Here is a 17018-nt window from a genome sequence, read left to right as displayed (position 1 = left end):
CTTATTAGGACGCGGGGGGCGGCAGGGGTCGGGTTTCCTGGGGGAGGGGGAGGGTCGCCGCCGCGCCGCCCGCCAATTCAATTAACAAGCTCGAAAAGTTGATAACAAGCTGAAAGCTCCGATCGCGCTATGCTCGTCTTTTAATTGTTTTACTTATCGAAGCATCTTCAGTTCACTATGAGGGCCCGGGCGGGGGTGGTTTCGGGGTGTTTTCGAGTCGGCGAGGGTGTTTTCCGCGATGGAGGGAAATTGAGGGAGCTCCTCTTGAGCAGGCGAGAGGAAAAACCTCGCTTTCTCAATAACTCTGCACACAGTGCATCGAGCCTCCCCTCAAAGTGGCCCTTCCCCAAAGTATCTCGCCGGATCTATTGAAATGTGGCTCCGACGAAACCTCGTCATACGGAACGAGCCACAAGCCCCTGGTAAAATTTTTAGCTCCAGTTCAAAATTGGTCCAGTCGAAACACGGTTGCAAAGTTTATACATCCAGGGAGGGAAAAAATAAATTTTGATAGCATAAGTAGTAGGTTTCTCTGGGAAAATACTGAGGATATTCTTCCGAGTACTTACTGAAAAGTGGAACGAGACGAAATCATGCTGAAGCACAGTGTAAGTCCCCAAAAATAATTTAGACGGAGCGGCATTGACACCGAGGGGATGTCATGGTTACACATTTTGCCTTTAATTTTCGAAGTAGGTCAGACAAGAATCTTCGGACTGCGTAAGTTTGAGGAGGTGTCTTCGGTTGTCCTCAAATCTTTTCTTGCAGTAAATTATATGGACGCATTTATGCTAAAAAGAACTATGTGCAAGAAACAATGTAGAAGTGGATATAGTTCCTTTTGAGAAAATGGAAAAGCGGGATTTGACATTAAATCAAAAGGAACTGTGCGCTACCTCGTGAGCCGTGGGTATGTGACAAGAGCGTTGTGGACAGGGCTCATGAGTTAAAGCCGAGCGAGGACGACAACCGAGACGGCTTCGTTGCCGCTGACGTCACTGGTTCTTTAAAATCCCCATTCATTCTTATGGCTCTCGACTAACGAGCACACTCCATCTTCCCACTTGCACATAGTTCTATTTCGCATAAATACGTCCATGTGTTAGTATATAAGGGAGAGGGTGTGTGTGTGTGTGTGTCCCTCCGAGTCTGTATAATTTCTAATATAAATATACAGAAAATAGAAATAATAATTCAATTCCGAGTTTGATCAAGGAATTGTTGTTTACAGCTAGATGGAAAAAAACGCCATTATCGGCATGGTTTTTTTCTCGAATATTGTGAACTTTTAAGGAAAACATTTGCTGTTGTGTTCATGATATTACGATCTGGCGATGAGCGTGACACGTGTCTTGAACATGTTTTTGAAAAAGACAAAAACAGATCCTTGTTCCACTCGTTCAAGAAGTGTGTCCACAGAACAGTTGAGTCAATGCTCTTTAATATTCTGGAGGAATAAATGCACAGCGATGCGGGTCCCGCACAGCGAGGGTATCTGCTCGGGTCTGAATCGATCTTGTGTCGTCTTCTCAATGTTCCTTTCAGCTCTCGCACCCGGAGACATTGACACTGAGCCATCACAACTATCCAGTCTTGAACGGCACTCGGCTTAATTGCACTATATTAAGCAACGATCAACTACTATTCCTCGCTTATTTTAGGAACGACACATGTCGACGGTGTAAGTCAGCAATCGCATAACCCGGTTTGCGATGTCGCAGACTTCCTGTCATACTTTATTTTTTAAACGGAAAACTACTCATCGGCAATTCTTTAAAACTGCCACGATTTTTCTTTTCCGAGCAAAGAAAATTCTGCATAAACTATTGTGGTGGTGCTTTTAAAGCTACGTGAGCAACCAGGCGAAGATAAGAGATACTTAATCGAGCCTGATTTTTTAACTTTTCGCCCGATTTTGAGCGACACTTCATCGGTATCTTAGGAGCATTGCGAGTTCACGCCTCGCACCATCGCGCCTTCAATTTTGCAGACGCAATGCGGACATCCATGAAGCACGAATAGTTGTATCTCTGCGCCGTCATTAACGCATGTCATTTCCCTTACTTTATTTCCATTTTTTGTTCGTTTCAATTTGTCCTGTAATTGTGGAGGTGCTTTAAGAGCTACAAGAGCGACCAATCGAGGATAAGAGATACCCAATCGAGCCTGATTTTTTTTAACATTTATCCCGAATTTGAGTGACACTCCATTGGCAGCTTAGAGCGGAGCATTGCTAGTTCACGCCTCGCACCATCGCGCCTTCAATTTTGCAGACGCAATGCGGACATCCATGAAGCACAAATAGTTGTATCTCTGAGCTGTAATCAACGCGCGTTAAGGTCTCTCTAATTTTCGAAATTCGAGAAAAAGGTAGGGTCAGGTTTCCTAAAATTATGCGATAATGTGTCTAGATTAATGAACATTTTAGAAAAACTACGGAAGAAATCAGACTTTTTTCTATCACCTGAAAGGAGGCACCTCTAAAAATTGGTATTTTGGCGAGAATCGTGTCGCGTAAAGGAATTTTTCTTTTCACGATTGTGCCTAGGAATCCCAAGCCGGATCATAAATTGACCCGACGGATTATCTGTTTTAGGGGAGATATATGTAGTGGATAAGAAGAGAGAGGGCAAAAAAGTGTTAGTATAAAAAAAGTCGTGAGTATCTAAGAGTTAAATGATGATAAAAAATTTATAATGTTGCCAAATTTCCGGTTGATTTTGACAACAATTTGGATAATATGACCGAAACTTAACCTGAAAGAAATAATTTGAAAAATGAAGTAATATCATACTGCCCTGCTAATGAAAAACGCCTTATGAACATTCGAGAGTTCTCCAATTTTCCCGGATGAGACATGTATTTTTAAGGAGAGTCACGCATATTTTACTTTGACATTTCCAGATATTTCAGATCAAATCTCGAACAAAATTTTTTGAAGATTTTGAGGAAAAATATTCACAATTTTCCCAATTAATTAGTTTTATATTAAAGAAAACAACGTCTGAAGGTTCATACGGCGCCCTTCCTTAGCACGGCGGAATACGAGAAAATTGCAATACTGTCAATAAAAAGCGAACAACGAACACACTGAGAGGACAAAGACAGTCTGAAATCCGAAGTAACATGGCGCGCATGCAAAGAGGAATGCAGGTCTTCGACTTTTTCTCTCCGCTCGAGCCGGAAATTGGAGTAAAAGCCTTATTTCCGGCGACGCACTTCACCGCCGCGGCGACGGAAAGCCCAACAAGGACCGTTTTCTCCTGCTACTTCTGCTTCCGTTTCCGGGGGAGCAATCAGCGCCATCGAATCCAGCGGCGCGGCGTGCTTTGCGATATATCGATTGATCGGCCATTTAAACCCATGGAAAAGGATCGATAAACGGGGTCTTCGCAGCGAACACCTTAATGATCGATTCTTTACCATGGTTTTAATGACATAAAGATCGATATATCGCAATTCACGCCGAATCGCGACGCCAACGCCGGACGGCGAGGTGCTCCGCTGTTTTTTCCGTGGCAAATAAAAGGTACCGATGATTTGACGACCGTTAAGCCGCCAGATCTAAGGAAATGCTGGCATTTTCAAGATGCAGGTATAACGTCTTCACTTGCATCGACGTGTTTTCGCCAACTAGAAATGATAATTTCACTTCGCATAGTGTTTTGATATTAAAATTACGCTGTAGAAAGTAGCTGGTGGATTCCTTTTTTTCTGATCGGTCACGCCAGCGGGCTGATTATTGAAATTGATAGACAAAGCGGTACACAAAGAGGACATAGAGAACACGGAGCAGTCCTATTGGTTGAAACGGGTGGTTGTTATAGACTGGGGGTAAAAGGCTGGACTAACTACACGGTCCAGTTTCTCGTGAGTTGCCGTTAGTTGTCTATTACTATCTCCCTTGTCCATTGCAATTCCTCCTTCACCAATAGCATCGCTTTATTTTCAGTTTTCTTTTCTTGTCTATCGCTTTGTCTATCAATTCCAATAATCAGCCCGCAGAACTTGTGACGTTTATTTTGTAATTGTCAACGTGACAATTCGTCGCCCTCCTAGCCTCGGCTTGAGATTGAATCAATGTCGGTGGTTTACTCACTTGGAATAGTTGCTGTAGTTAATGTAGGATTTCACTTTTGTGCCGGATCAAGCTCTTTTTCCAGGATCAAAATGAGGCGATCGAAATGGAACATTGATGCAACAGTTGAGTGTTCTCCAACGAAACACAGACGAGGGGCATCAATTTTTTGATTGTTATACATCGTGAACAGAATTTGGCACATATGTCTTTTTGATACTCTGTTCGCGGTTTTTGTTGATTCGAAAAAGAGGTGCTTCTGAATTTAAGTAAGCATTCCTCAACAGTTGCATCGATGTCCTATTTTGATCGCGAAAACAGCTGCTTGAATGATTGAGAGCCCAAGGAGATATATCGCAGGTTGATTTTACCATAATGGGCTTCATGGAGATGTTGTAGATGAACTGGAACGGTTGAACTTGCGTCTTACTTGCTTTTGCATCGTTAATTAAATCAACTTCGCACGTATGCGGTGCAACGACACACGAAGTTTGGTTGTTTCCCAGTGAACTGAGCAGGCAACCTTGGTTCGAAAATTCAATTTCCGAAGAATGATGTCTTTGGAGTTTGAATAATTGTGAGCTCGCCATATTGTGCATTATCGTATGTCACCTGCTTCAGTGATACAGAATTTCCTTCAAAATTCACACCTTATGACTCAAATCTCGCGGAAACCTCGCGATGCACATGAATTTTACGTCATCTCATAAAACAGATGTACAAAAAAAAAAAAAAAAAAAAAAAAAAAAAAAAAGAGAAAATTGGTTATTAAAAACCATACACAAAATTCAATTAGGTGTAATACTAATTCTGCGTGGATGGAATAAGCACGGAGAAAAAAGTATAGTGCTCATGCCTAAGGAAGGAGGTCAGATGGCTTAACCTAAATTTTGGGTAGGTACCAGCCCTATCCCGCGTGAGCAGGATTGGTGCCTACCCAAAATCGACGCAAAGCTGTTTCGTCCTTTTCAAGCGAAAGAAACGAGATTCCATTATGAAGTTGCAAAATTAACTTATACAACCAAATTTTTGTACGGAAATATGCACAATTTTTACCTAAAATGTTGCCGATTTTTTTGTTTTATTAGAAGTAAAGTCGATGATATTCTAATTAGGAACATCCAATAGTTTCCAAGTAAACAGAAATTGTGAGAGCAAATACAACGTTGAAATGTAATTCTGTAATTTCGCCCCGGAAAGAACCATAGAAGAGCACACACACACACATAGTGAACTACACAGTGAAGAATTTCTGAGTTTGGTGTTATATACTCGTTGTTACTCCGTGTTACTTTTTTGTGTCAGATCAACCCAAAGGACTTTGAATCGACCCAAACAGTAGGTTACTCTGAGACAGCGGATCATGAAGCAAGTACCCTGCCGAACTTTTGTGTTCTTGTTTTCCTGCCCATTCTCATAATGGTCCTTAAGCAGGAGCATTGATTTCTTTTTTACTTCTTGCGTAAAGCTCATTCCCTCTTTGCATCAATTCTGTCTCCTCTTTTTCGGTCGGAAAACTCCACTAGGTAGCTAAACACTTGACCCAATTTTTTTTCGCCCGACACCTTATTTGGCCAACTAATAGAATCCAAGTCATTTGGCTGTGTTGCTCACGTCGCCCTTTAAGCCCCGCTACAAGTAAGACAAACGGAACCAACACAACGTGGAAATAGAGTAAGAGAAAGGACTCGCTTTGATAACGGCACGGAGACACAACTATTTGTGCTTGATGGATATCCGTGTTGTATCTGCAAAATTGAAGGCGCGATGCGTGAACTCGCAATGTTCCGCATTATGCCGTCAATGAGGTATAGCTTGGATTCGAGAGAAAAAGTAAAAGAAAGGTCCGATAACATCTCTCCTATGTCCGGCTATTTTGCTGACGTAGTTTTTGAAGCACTACTACAAAGGTGGAACCAACACAACATAGGAACAAAGGGGGACAAGGGAACGGTCGCGCGTTGATGACGGCGCAGGACAACAACTATTCGTACTTGATGGATGTCTGTGATGCATCTGCAAAATTGAAGGCGCTATGGCACGATGCGTGAGCTCGCGATGCTCCGCTCTACAGTGGCGTTGAGTGCTTTGCGATATATCGATTGATCTACCATTTAAACCTATGGAAAAGGATCGATAAGCAGGGTGTTCGCAGCTAACATCTTAATAATCGATTCTATACCATAGCTTTAAATAGGGAAATATCGATAATCGATCATTCATGCCTCGCCACTGCCGTTTTATGCTGCAGAGGTTATAGGACATTTCGTCATCGATTTTTTGTCCGAGCACCTGTTTTTTTCAGTAGTTTACGTCCACGTGTTTATTCGGAAGGGGAGTTTTGGTCCACTTACCACTTGAGACCCAAAGTTAATTGGTCCACATGTAAATACAAACGACAATTGCTTACAACGTTTTTGGATGAGAATGTTTAATGTCTTGGAAGAATGAGGGTTTGCTTGTTTTTTTTTGTTTGTTTGCTCCAACAGAAAAAAATATATAATTGAGATTTTTTGTAAAAATGAGGGAGCGTCAATTCCATGAGAGAATATTCACTAATACTCTTTAAGCCTCTTTGGTGCAACAGGATTTAATTATCTTTCAAGATAATACCATATTTTTATACCTGAACTGGAAAACCTTTTGATTTGCCTCAACTAAAGGATCTCATATTTTTCCTCTGCACGATAACTTCGCTTCGACACTGGTTTGCCGCAGCGCTTCGAGCTACTATTTCGCCACGGAGGTGTTGCACAGTATTATATGAGATGAGAGGGCCCCCCAACGTATCATGATTGATGGCATCTTTCTAAAGCACGAAGTTCCCTCGCAAATTAAATCGAGTGACGACAACAAAAAGAGAGTGGTAGTCGAAAAACTTACTGTCCTAGTATCTGTGTCTAGTAAAGTTTAGTGTGATTTTTAACTTCATTAGAAGATCAAGTGATCTAATTTAGGGAGAAATATCCTCAAATTTACCGCCGAGAAGATTTCCTTATGAGTTAATAAAGAAAATAATGTTTTCCTAAAGAAGAAAAGATGCTTTTATAAAAAGGAAAGTCACATACATCAAGCAGAAACCCGCTTTTGTTCACCTATTTTATTTCTTGATTCAAAATAAAATCTTCTTGACGGCATACTCAAAAATGTTTCTATATCTCTCTTATCTCGACTTATTTTGCCAGGAAAGTTCCGTACTCTTAAAGGATGCCTGTCATTCTTATTGTTGGTATGTTGGAGTGCCTTCAATTTCGTATAATACTGTACAACACCTCTATTGCGAAATAGTGAAGGGCTGCGGCGCGGCTAGCCAGCCAGCACGGAACACACATTTGAGTGAAAGTTCCTCGTTAAAAAATACCCCCTAATACCATGTACGTTAGTGCGCCTTCAATTACATTTGATACCGTGCAATACCGTGGTGGAATAGTTGCATTTTCGCCTACAAACCCAAGGGATACCTCAAGCATTGCGCAATGCGAGAAGTATCTGCTTAGGTTTGTAGGCGCCAGTACGCGTTTCGTGCGGGCAGCACGTCGCATCACTCCGCTTTATGCTAGGCCCTATCATTTAAACTTGCGGATTCAGCGTTTTTCAACTCATGATTTTTATATGTTTGCACACTTTGCATGGATTACTCTTAATTGATAAAAAATATATATATGAAAGGAAAATTTAATGTGCGTTTTGTAAAAATTAAGGTTGTTTCCTTGTCGTATATAATTATTTTCAAAGCACATTAATATTTTCTTTCATATTTTGTGCTTTTATACTGTGCTGCAGCGTGGTGCAGTGAGCGCAACCACACGCTCAAAATAGGACGTATTTGACTCTGAAAGATCGATGTACAAATGGGCTAAAACCGAAGATTACGTGCTTCTCAGTTTTTTCCCTCTATTATTCATTTGTGCATAGTTTCTTTCGACCCTACTGCTGCTCACTGACTTTAATATCGATGCCATTGCTTGGAAAAGGTTTTACAAATATTAACCACGTTTTATAAATGTAAGTGTTTTTAAAATAAAGTAATATTTTCATTTAAAAAAAAGTACTTACAAGGTTTATTTTTCATCGAAAATTTTAAGGATGGAAATAAAACCAAATATTCACCCATGATAATTTAAAAAGATTGATCAAAAGAAGGAAATAACATTTCATTCAAAAAATGAGTTACCACAACAACTCTGCCGTCTCTCAATTTTCTCATTTCATTATTGTCAATATAATTTTACTTACGGACTAAAATATGACTTGGACCAAGTCACTGTTGCTTATTTCACGCGTGGACGTAAACTACTGGACAAAACAGGTGTGCGGAAAAAAAATCGTTGACGGAATGCCCTGAAACCGCTGCCGATGAATTTTCGCTCTGATTAGGGATTAAGTAATAAAATCAGACACAAAAGCGAATCTCCAATCTTCGGTTGTGTTCATATTTGATTTTGTACTTTTTCCAATTTGACCTTTTGCCAATACAAAATTTGTAGACCTATATCTCAGTTCGGATGTACCAGCCCCATAGAACCTGCAAAGTACGTGTTTTCAGCGATCCTTGGGTCAATTTGAACCGGTTTGGACATCTAAGGGTTACATTCCATTATTTGGCAAAATCTCAGCATCTATTCAATTGCTTATAACCGAACTAAGTAAACTATTGGTTCATAGAGCATTGCACACAAAAAAAAACTATTTGACCAACTGTATAAATGGACAGTGAAGAATTTGGATCAAAGAAAACTGGGTTAAATGTCTGGCCACCCTCTACTAGAGTACCTGTATACGGGAGCGAGTATTGCCGTCTCTGTGCCGCTCTCTGATTGGTTCATCAGTTTTCAGGCTATCATGAAGGTCCAAAGTTGGACCAATGTGAACAAACCCGACCCAGAGGAACACGTAGTATCGACTGAGAAATGACTGATAATCATACTCAAACGTTTTTGGCATAAATATCCATCAAAGTTGGAGTCCAAGGAATTCAGAAGTTGGATATTGAAACATTTCCATCACATCCAAAATCACGTCTAGAAATTTGTAGAACTTTGTCGCCATCTTGTTTGATTACTTTGGGCCAAACTAGGAGCGAAAGGCTGGGGTTTATTTACATTGGTCCAACTTTGGGGCTCCATGATAGCCGACCAATCAGAGAGCGGCACTTTTTTTCTACAGTAAAAGGATTGAAATGGCAATACTCTCCCGTATACAGGTACTCTAAACTCCACTCTACCTCAAAGCTCTGTAAGCTGTGAGACAGTTACGACGGAGATGTGGCAAGCGCGGGCGGACACAAACGGAGGATCTCGCCAATAATATAATAAAAAAGATCAAGGGGCATCGCGATAAGGCCCGCCGCCTGCATCTTCGGACTAAGTTTTATGCAAAATAATGGAGTAAGAAACGAACAATAGGCCGGCGTCGAGCGCTTTCCTTTTGTCTCGATTCCTCAGAACTTTCCGCCCGGCGCACAATGGACAGAGTCAATAGGAAAGGTCGGACAAAATTTGGAAACTTTAAACGCTTATAACTCCGTTTATACAAACTTTGAAGTTCTAAAAGTGGTTCCATTGGTTTCCTCGTAAAATTTTCTTCTGGGGGCACCCCTTGAAATTTAAAATGTGACGAAATAAACATCAAAATGTACGGTTTTAGTGAACAATGCCATGTCCATCCTCTCTAATTAACTCGGTCCACTGTGCGCCGCGCCCAAGCACCGTTTGTGGGGGCTTTGCGCTCGGTCAACATTCGCGATAACTTATAGAAAACGTCCCAACGTCCTGTCTTTTCTAGAACACCATGTTTCAATATCTCTCATTTCCGTGGGCTTACGAAGGGGGGATCCGGGGGGCTGGCGGCTGGCCCCCCTAGAATTGAACATAGTATCATCTGCTGCCCCCCCCCCCCCCAGAAATTCTGGATGGTGGGAAAAGACCTTCGTTGAGGATGATTATCTCTCTTAATTATCGAAAAACACTGTGTTTATTCACAGAGTATTTTCTAAAATTTTCAGCATAGAAGCCTCAAAAATAGAGTTAAAGTTCCAAAAATTTCTCGGATCTATTCAATAAAACAATTCAAAAGAATTCTTTGCTAAATTAAGTACTGTGTGATGCAAATTTTTACTGAGAATTTTTCCTTACAGGAGAAATTAATTATCCTGTCTGAAATTAGGAAAATAATCAGAATTTCAATCTAAGTTAGAATATTTGACTATTTGCCTAGACATTCTACAAAATGCCTAATTTTGCTATTTGCCTGCGACATATACGTAGTAGTAACTGAGCATCTTTACACGGAAATAAAGATGAATGAAATGAATCTGAGAGAGGCTTTCCCTTGCTGTTCCTTGGAAATCAAAATCTACGGTGTGGTGCGGGAAAACAGCAGACTTGAGCATCCGACAGATTAGGGCATTTCTTAAAGCAATCATAAAGGTTCGCAACAGTTTTTGCTATGAGAGAGCAGACAATTAAGCCGTTCAATTATAGAAGAAATGCTTCATTTTGATATTTTTCTCTGACATCAACAACAAAAAAATAGAAAACACGGTTCTAAGGAACGGTGCTTAAACGTAGACAACTAAATTAAAAGATAGAGATGAAACTTGCTTATCTCCTAGCACAGTTGTACAATAATTGTATGAATATGATAATAAATATCGCAAAATAATTGTAGCACTGTAAGACCAAATATCGTACTGTCCATAGAAGCATAATAAATTAAATCAGCTCTTAGAAAAACTAGGTGCATTAAAGTGTTGAATGTTAGACCGCGTAGTAACTACGGCTTATTTGCCCAGAAAATGTCTTAATTTTTACGTGTTGGGAAACCCGAGACTCTCCACAAAGTGGCAACATCGTTTTAGATTGTCGATGACAAAACTTCGGATTTGGCGCTATTCCGATTGGAATGAATTGTCAGATCAAAGCACTTCTTGTTCTGCTATCGCGAGACCGCATGAATGCAAAATGAGGGAGGTTAGTAATAGTTAAAATCGGGGTCTCATCATTAGCCAAGTTTTCCTGCATAAATTAGAGTAAACAAGAGAATTGCACTTCGTAAATTACAAAACATTATATGACTAGCGTAGAAAAAAGCACGAAAAAAAAAATGAACTTGCTGATATGAACAACTATGTAGTTTAAAAAAGTGTCCGACATGTCTTAATGTAGATTTTACGTGAAAAAAATGCTGATTTAACCACCCCCGAGGTTGAATTGGACGTATTTCTATCAAACAGAACTAAGCGCCACAGGGGGAGAAGGGTAGAGGGGGGCTTGGATTGGCGGTGAAACCGGGCGTCGGGCTCATTCCGTCCTATACTCGCAACGCTTTTCCATGGCGCTTAGTTCCGTTTGACAGAACGAGCTATCCGGCATTCTAAATTCCTGAAAAGGATCTCAAATTGGCGCTCAGTTACGTTTGACAGAAATACGTCCAATTAGCTTTCTCTTATGTAAAATTTGAAACATATCGGACATATTCTTCAACCATTTAATCGTTAAATCAGCGATCGATTTTTTTGCGTGAGGACCGTGCATTCAGGAACTTTCAAAGTGCCATGAACTCTAGAAAAGTGATGATCTTACAAAAAGAGATCCTTCCTCTTCCTAGTGTTTTAAAACTTCAATGCAATTTCACATAAAAAGACGACCGAACTAAGTAGCAGCCCTCCGATGAAGCAAATGAGCGCGATCTGAATGTCCTTGATGGAGGATGGTCTCCAATACGCGCTATCCTCGATCGAGATACTCGGCAGGTCGGCGTCGAAATCTCTCAAGAAATTCCGTTTAAAGTTAACCAGTATCCCGGCCTCGAAGTACTTGTTGAGGAAGGCGTTGAACTCGGCAAAAGCGAACGTATGACTCGGCGCGAGATACAAATGAGGATACGTGATCAGACACTCCTCTATGCAGTGGTACTCGCAGTATTCCTCCATATCGACGGGAAAGAACCACCTGCGGCCTTCCATCTGGGACGGCCGGATCGACGCAAAGGCATCCGATTTCATCGCCGCCCTTATATTTTTCACTGCGGAGGACTTTGACAGTCGGATAAGCTCGACTGTCTTGTTGTTCAAAGGGTGGGAGTAACCAAGGGTATAGTTGATGTTGTAGATCCATTCAGAGGATAGAACTTCGGAGGAGAAGTAAAAGCTATCACTGAGGCGTTCTAAGAGCCAGTTGAAAGTGGCATCCGCGGTGAGGAACCTAAAGTCCTGGCTCCTTTGGGCCGTTTGCACCAGATGACCGCTGTCCTTCAGATCCTCCATCGTGTCGACGTCTGCAAAGCGAGGCTGATGACTGGTCAGCGTCACCATTCTACTCTGAAGAAGAGTCGTCAGTATCAAAGCCGAGAAGATGAAGACACAGAATAGGATCTTCCCGGATGTCGGCCTTCCCAGGAGGAGGCGTGGCTGCGCCACGCCCAAAAAGTACCGGTAAATGGTGAGGAAGCTAGACAGATTCTCATACTGGGTGAGCTCCGCTTCTGTGTACAGTCTCGGTTGTCGCAGTTGTAGCGACGTATGATAGTGATGAACGGTCAAAGAGACGGCAATTGTGACCAGGATGCAGACCCAGACGGTGGGACTGAAGCTCTTGAGGACGGCCAGGTAGGGCGGCTTGAACCCGCGCCGCGGGACGAAGATGCACACGGACCCGTGGTCGGTGGCGACGGTGGGTCTGAACTTGACGTCGTCCCACCTCAAACGAGCGTTCATCTCGGTGAGGATGAGACTGGCGTCAGACCACAGCGCCAGACCGGTGTCAGGCATGATGTCGAAGTCAGGCACGCTGATCACGACGTCCACTGCAGAGCGGTGCTTCGCGAAGTCCCCCAGAACGTAAAAGATAATGTTCGACCACAAGGCGTAGCCGGTCCGGATCTCGAGGACATTCGCGTTGCTGTCCAGGATGTAGCTGACGAGTGGGGCGCCGTTCATGTTGCGCCAGGAGAAGTCGAAGTAGTTCTCCCCGGAGGCGCCGGTGAAGTACTCCATCCGGTCGAAGAAGGCGTCGTAGCGGTAGCAGGTCGCCTAGGGTGCGTCAAAAAAAATGAAAGTCTGAAATGTTCCGCTCCCCAGGCGGCAATCGATGACGTTTGGTAAAAAAACATGTTTGCCAAAATTTGGGCCAATTTCAACCATTTTAAATGGTGCCAAAGGTCAATTTTGTGATGAAATTATGATATTTTGGTTTAGACCTCGATTTCGTACAAAAAACTCGATTTTACGCTGAAATCGTGCGTTTACGAGAAAAATGCCAAAGAACTCGACTTGTAGAGGATGAAATTTTACACTAGGGGGACGTCTTTGTAACCGATAAAAATCAAATTGAACTAGAAAAACTCAACTCGGTATTTATTTTTTTGGTCCTCAGAATTTCCGAGGTCTTACAAAGTAGAGGTTTAAAAGACTAATTTTTCACGAAAATTAGTCGAAAGAGGGTCTAAGTGAACTGTAGGCAAGTGTTGAGGATGCAAATGTCATCAGAACTTCCTCAGTTTCAAAAAAAGTTCCAACAATTTTGCACAATCCTCCAAAAAGTGTACGGCTCGAGAAGGAGGATCGTGCTATAATAGTAAGGGGAAAGTGCGGTTTGACCGGGAAAAATTGCGTAACAAACTTTCCCTATGTAATCGTCATCAGTAGGTCCCCCTGAACAACTTCCTAAAAGTTAAAAATGGCCCGACCCCGGAACAGTCCTCAAAAAAGTTAAAATTGAAAATGGCGGCCGTAATAAGAGGGTCCGGGAAATCGGTATTTTAAAATGCTCATTCTGTCTCATCATGTTAGGTATCATTTCCTATGTAATTTTGGTCGTAGATTTCATAAATGAATTACGCAAGGCCCCTTCTGAACTTACGTCTCTCTCGGTAGTTGTATGTTTCCTTTAATTTCCTTTATTAAATACGTTTATAACATCAAATTTAAGTTTCTTGGCCATAAATACATGAAAATAATGACACTTCACATTCCTTGTTCCTTCGGTGAATATTTAAAACAATGCAACCTCCTGCCTTTCACATTTGGCCGCCATCTTTGATTTGGAGCGCCTTCTTTGGCCGGAGGACCTTGTGGAATTCCTTAATGAAATTTACGACCAAAATTACATAGGAAATGATACCTAACATGATGAGACAGAATGAGCATTTTAAAATACCGATTTCCCGGACCCTCTTATTACGGCCGCCATTTTCAATTTTAACTTTTTTGAGGGGTGTTCCGGGGTCGGGCCATTTTTAACTTTTAGGAAGTTGTTCAGGGGGACCTATTGATGACGATTACATAGGGAAAGTTTGTTACGCAATTTTTCCCGGTCAAACCGCACTTTCCCCTTACTATTATAGCACGATCCTCCTTCTCGAGCCGTACACTTTTTGGAGGATTGTGCAAAATTGTTGGAACTTTTTTTGAAACTGAGGAAGTTCTGATGACATTTGCATCCTCAACACTTGCCTACAGTTCACTTAGACCCTCTTTCGACTCATTTTCGTGAAAAATTAGTCTTTTAAACCTCTACTTTGTAAGACCTCGGAAATTCTGAGGACCAAAAAAATAAATACCGAGTTGAGTTTTTCTAGTTCAATTTGATTTTTATCGGTTACAAAGACGTCCCCCTAGTGTAAAATTTCATCCTCTATAAGTCGAGTTCTTTGGCATTTTTCTCGTAAACGCACGATTTCAGCGTAAAATCGAGTTTTTTGTACGAAATCGAGGTCTAAACCAAAATATCATAATTTCATCACAAAATTGACCTTTGGCACCATTTAAAATGGTTGAAATTGGCCCAAATTTTGGCAAACATGTTTTTTTACCAAACGTCATCGATTGCCGCCTGGGGAGCGGAACATTTCAGACTTTCATTTTTTTTGACGCACCCTAAGGTCGCTCCCGCGCAGATCACTGTTCGGCGACCTTTGTACACGCGCCATGCGAGTCGCAGCGCGAAACGGATATCGCAGTTGGACCCCGAGGCCTCGCCGGTGGCGAAGATGAGGAAGTTATCCGGGTTCCAAACTTCATCGTACACATTGCCCCTGATGAGCCAATAAAGGCCAGTGGCCAAGGGAGCGCCGTCTAGGAAACTTTCCCGTAATGAAGTGATATTCATGTCGCAAGCCCTATTTCTGTCCCTCAAGGTGAGCGTGCCAAGACCAAGGCAAACGTTAGGAAGAATGCGTTCGTCTAAGGGACGAGAGTCGTTAAAACTATGATCGACGTGAACGGGGTTCACTTACGTTCTTGAAGTGGTTGATCATGGAGCCGAACATGAAATTGAGTACGTCGCTACAGTCGTTCAGGATGAAAAGTATGTTTTTCACGTACTCGTTTCCGACGCAGGTATGGAATTTGTGGGGGCGGTCTACTGTGACTGTGGCTATGTCGTTGTCGTGAAGGTTGCGGATGAGCCGGGCGTGGTTAATATTTTGGTTCAAGTTGATCACGTAAAAGAGGTCCATTTTGGAGCGGATTACTGAGTGGATGCATACGTTAGACAAAAAAGTCTCATAGTCTGTATGATTATCAAAAAGGGATGCTTTTTCAGAAGTTGAGACGCGCATTGTGTAAAAAAGTATGCACAATTTAATAAATTCCATTTTGAGATAAAAATCTTCGACAAAACTACGATAAAACTGTTCAAGACTTCAGTATTCGAATCGGCGAAACTTCATATGTCTAAGGAAAGAAGATTTCTTCCGTGTCAAGGTTACATTTTAGGTATTTACTGATGTACTGACTTCGTTGTGAGGTTTAGTAAACAAATATCTTCAGATGAGTGTCCTCAGTGCTTGTGTTTGAAAGTTCTTTGCTGGTTGTCTTGAAAACTTGCTTGAAAACTTGAGTGTATATCATAACTTACATCAAGAATGAACACAATTACAGCTACATCCTCAAATACAACGTGGCGTCCGTTTAGATTTGACCAATCATTTGCTATTTCTACATCCTAAAATGAGGAAAGTCAGGTAAGGTATATTTTTCCTCAACGTGGAGATGAGGAACCATTAATTTTTTTGCGAAGATTCCACTAATCCATCGAAGGAGAGGCATGTTCACGTACAAAATTAATACTCATAAGAAGAATGCAATGGCAATATTGCACTCAGGGAAAGAAACGTACACAAACATGGAAAAGGAGACAAAATAAGACACGTGTTGAAAACAAATACATTTAAGTCTTCAAGCACTTTTAACGGAAGGTAGAAAGAAATCAGGCATTGTTAAGGGTTTTTTTTTGTTTGTTTCAAGACTTCCTCTCTTAATAATTTCACAAATCATCTCACTGGTATTTATTTCACTGAAAATATCATTCTATCATCGAAAATTCCGCATAGGATTTTCATACTTACACAATGATGAGGTTGTAGTTAAAAATAAGAAAAATCTTAGTATTGCAATGTGAGATACAACGATTGACCATGTACACCTGGGCAATGCTTTTTAAACTATTAGTGTGCGATGCCATATATTGATGGCTTAAAAGTAAAACCCTGTATTTCTAATTCAACGCTCTAAAATTTTCACTCATGCTCGATATTATCGAAAGGAAACAAGCCAAATTTATGGATTGAAATTTATTTATAATAATCTGCTAACACAGAGAAAAAATTTAAAACTGTTTTAAAATGTTCAAAAAAAAAAAAAATTACGCCGGGCAGTTTTCCAAACAAATAAATAAAATATAGCATGACAGGAAGTCTACACCGTAACAAACTGTGATATGTGACTTCGAAATTTGCCCATCGATATGTTATAGAAAATTAGCTATCGCCAGCTAATCACAACTTTTCAGTTAATTAAACCGTAAAATTCAGAGAGGATGAGTTAGAAGTTAGTACTAATTATTTTTACTTGATTCGAATGAGATTTCTCTTGTCTTTAAGTGCATGGTAGTGATTGCATGCTGCGTGTAGTGAAACCAGTGACCTCAGTTGGGCTCCG

The 17018-nt window shown here is 41.2% G+C and overlaps 1 protein-coding gene across 1 annotated transcript in view; it reads right to left on the bottom strand.

The window, feature by feature from the left end:
- LOC140224380 (uncharacterized) overlaps positions 1-17018 on the bottom strand; it is a 159715-nt gene that overhangs the window by 120420 nt on the left and 22277 nt on the right. The window lies entirely within an intron of this gene.

This window comes from Bemisia tabaci, chromosome 4 (genome assembly GCF_918797505.1).
Source record: "Bemisia tabaci chromosome 4, PGI_BMITA_v3".
NCBI lineage: Eukaryota > Metazoa > Arthropoda > Insecta > Hemiptera > Aleyrodidae > Bemisia > Bemisia tabaci.
The sequence above is the reverse complement of the archived record's forward strand: the minus strand, read 5'-3'. Positions and strand labels throughout refer to the sequence as shown.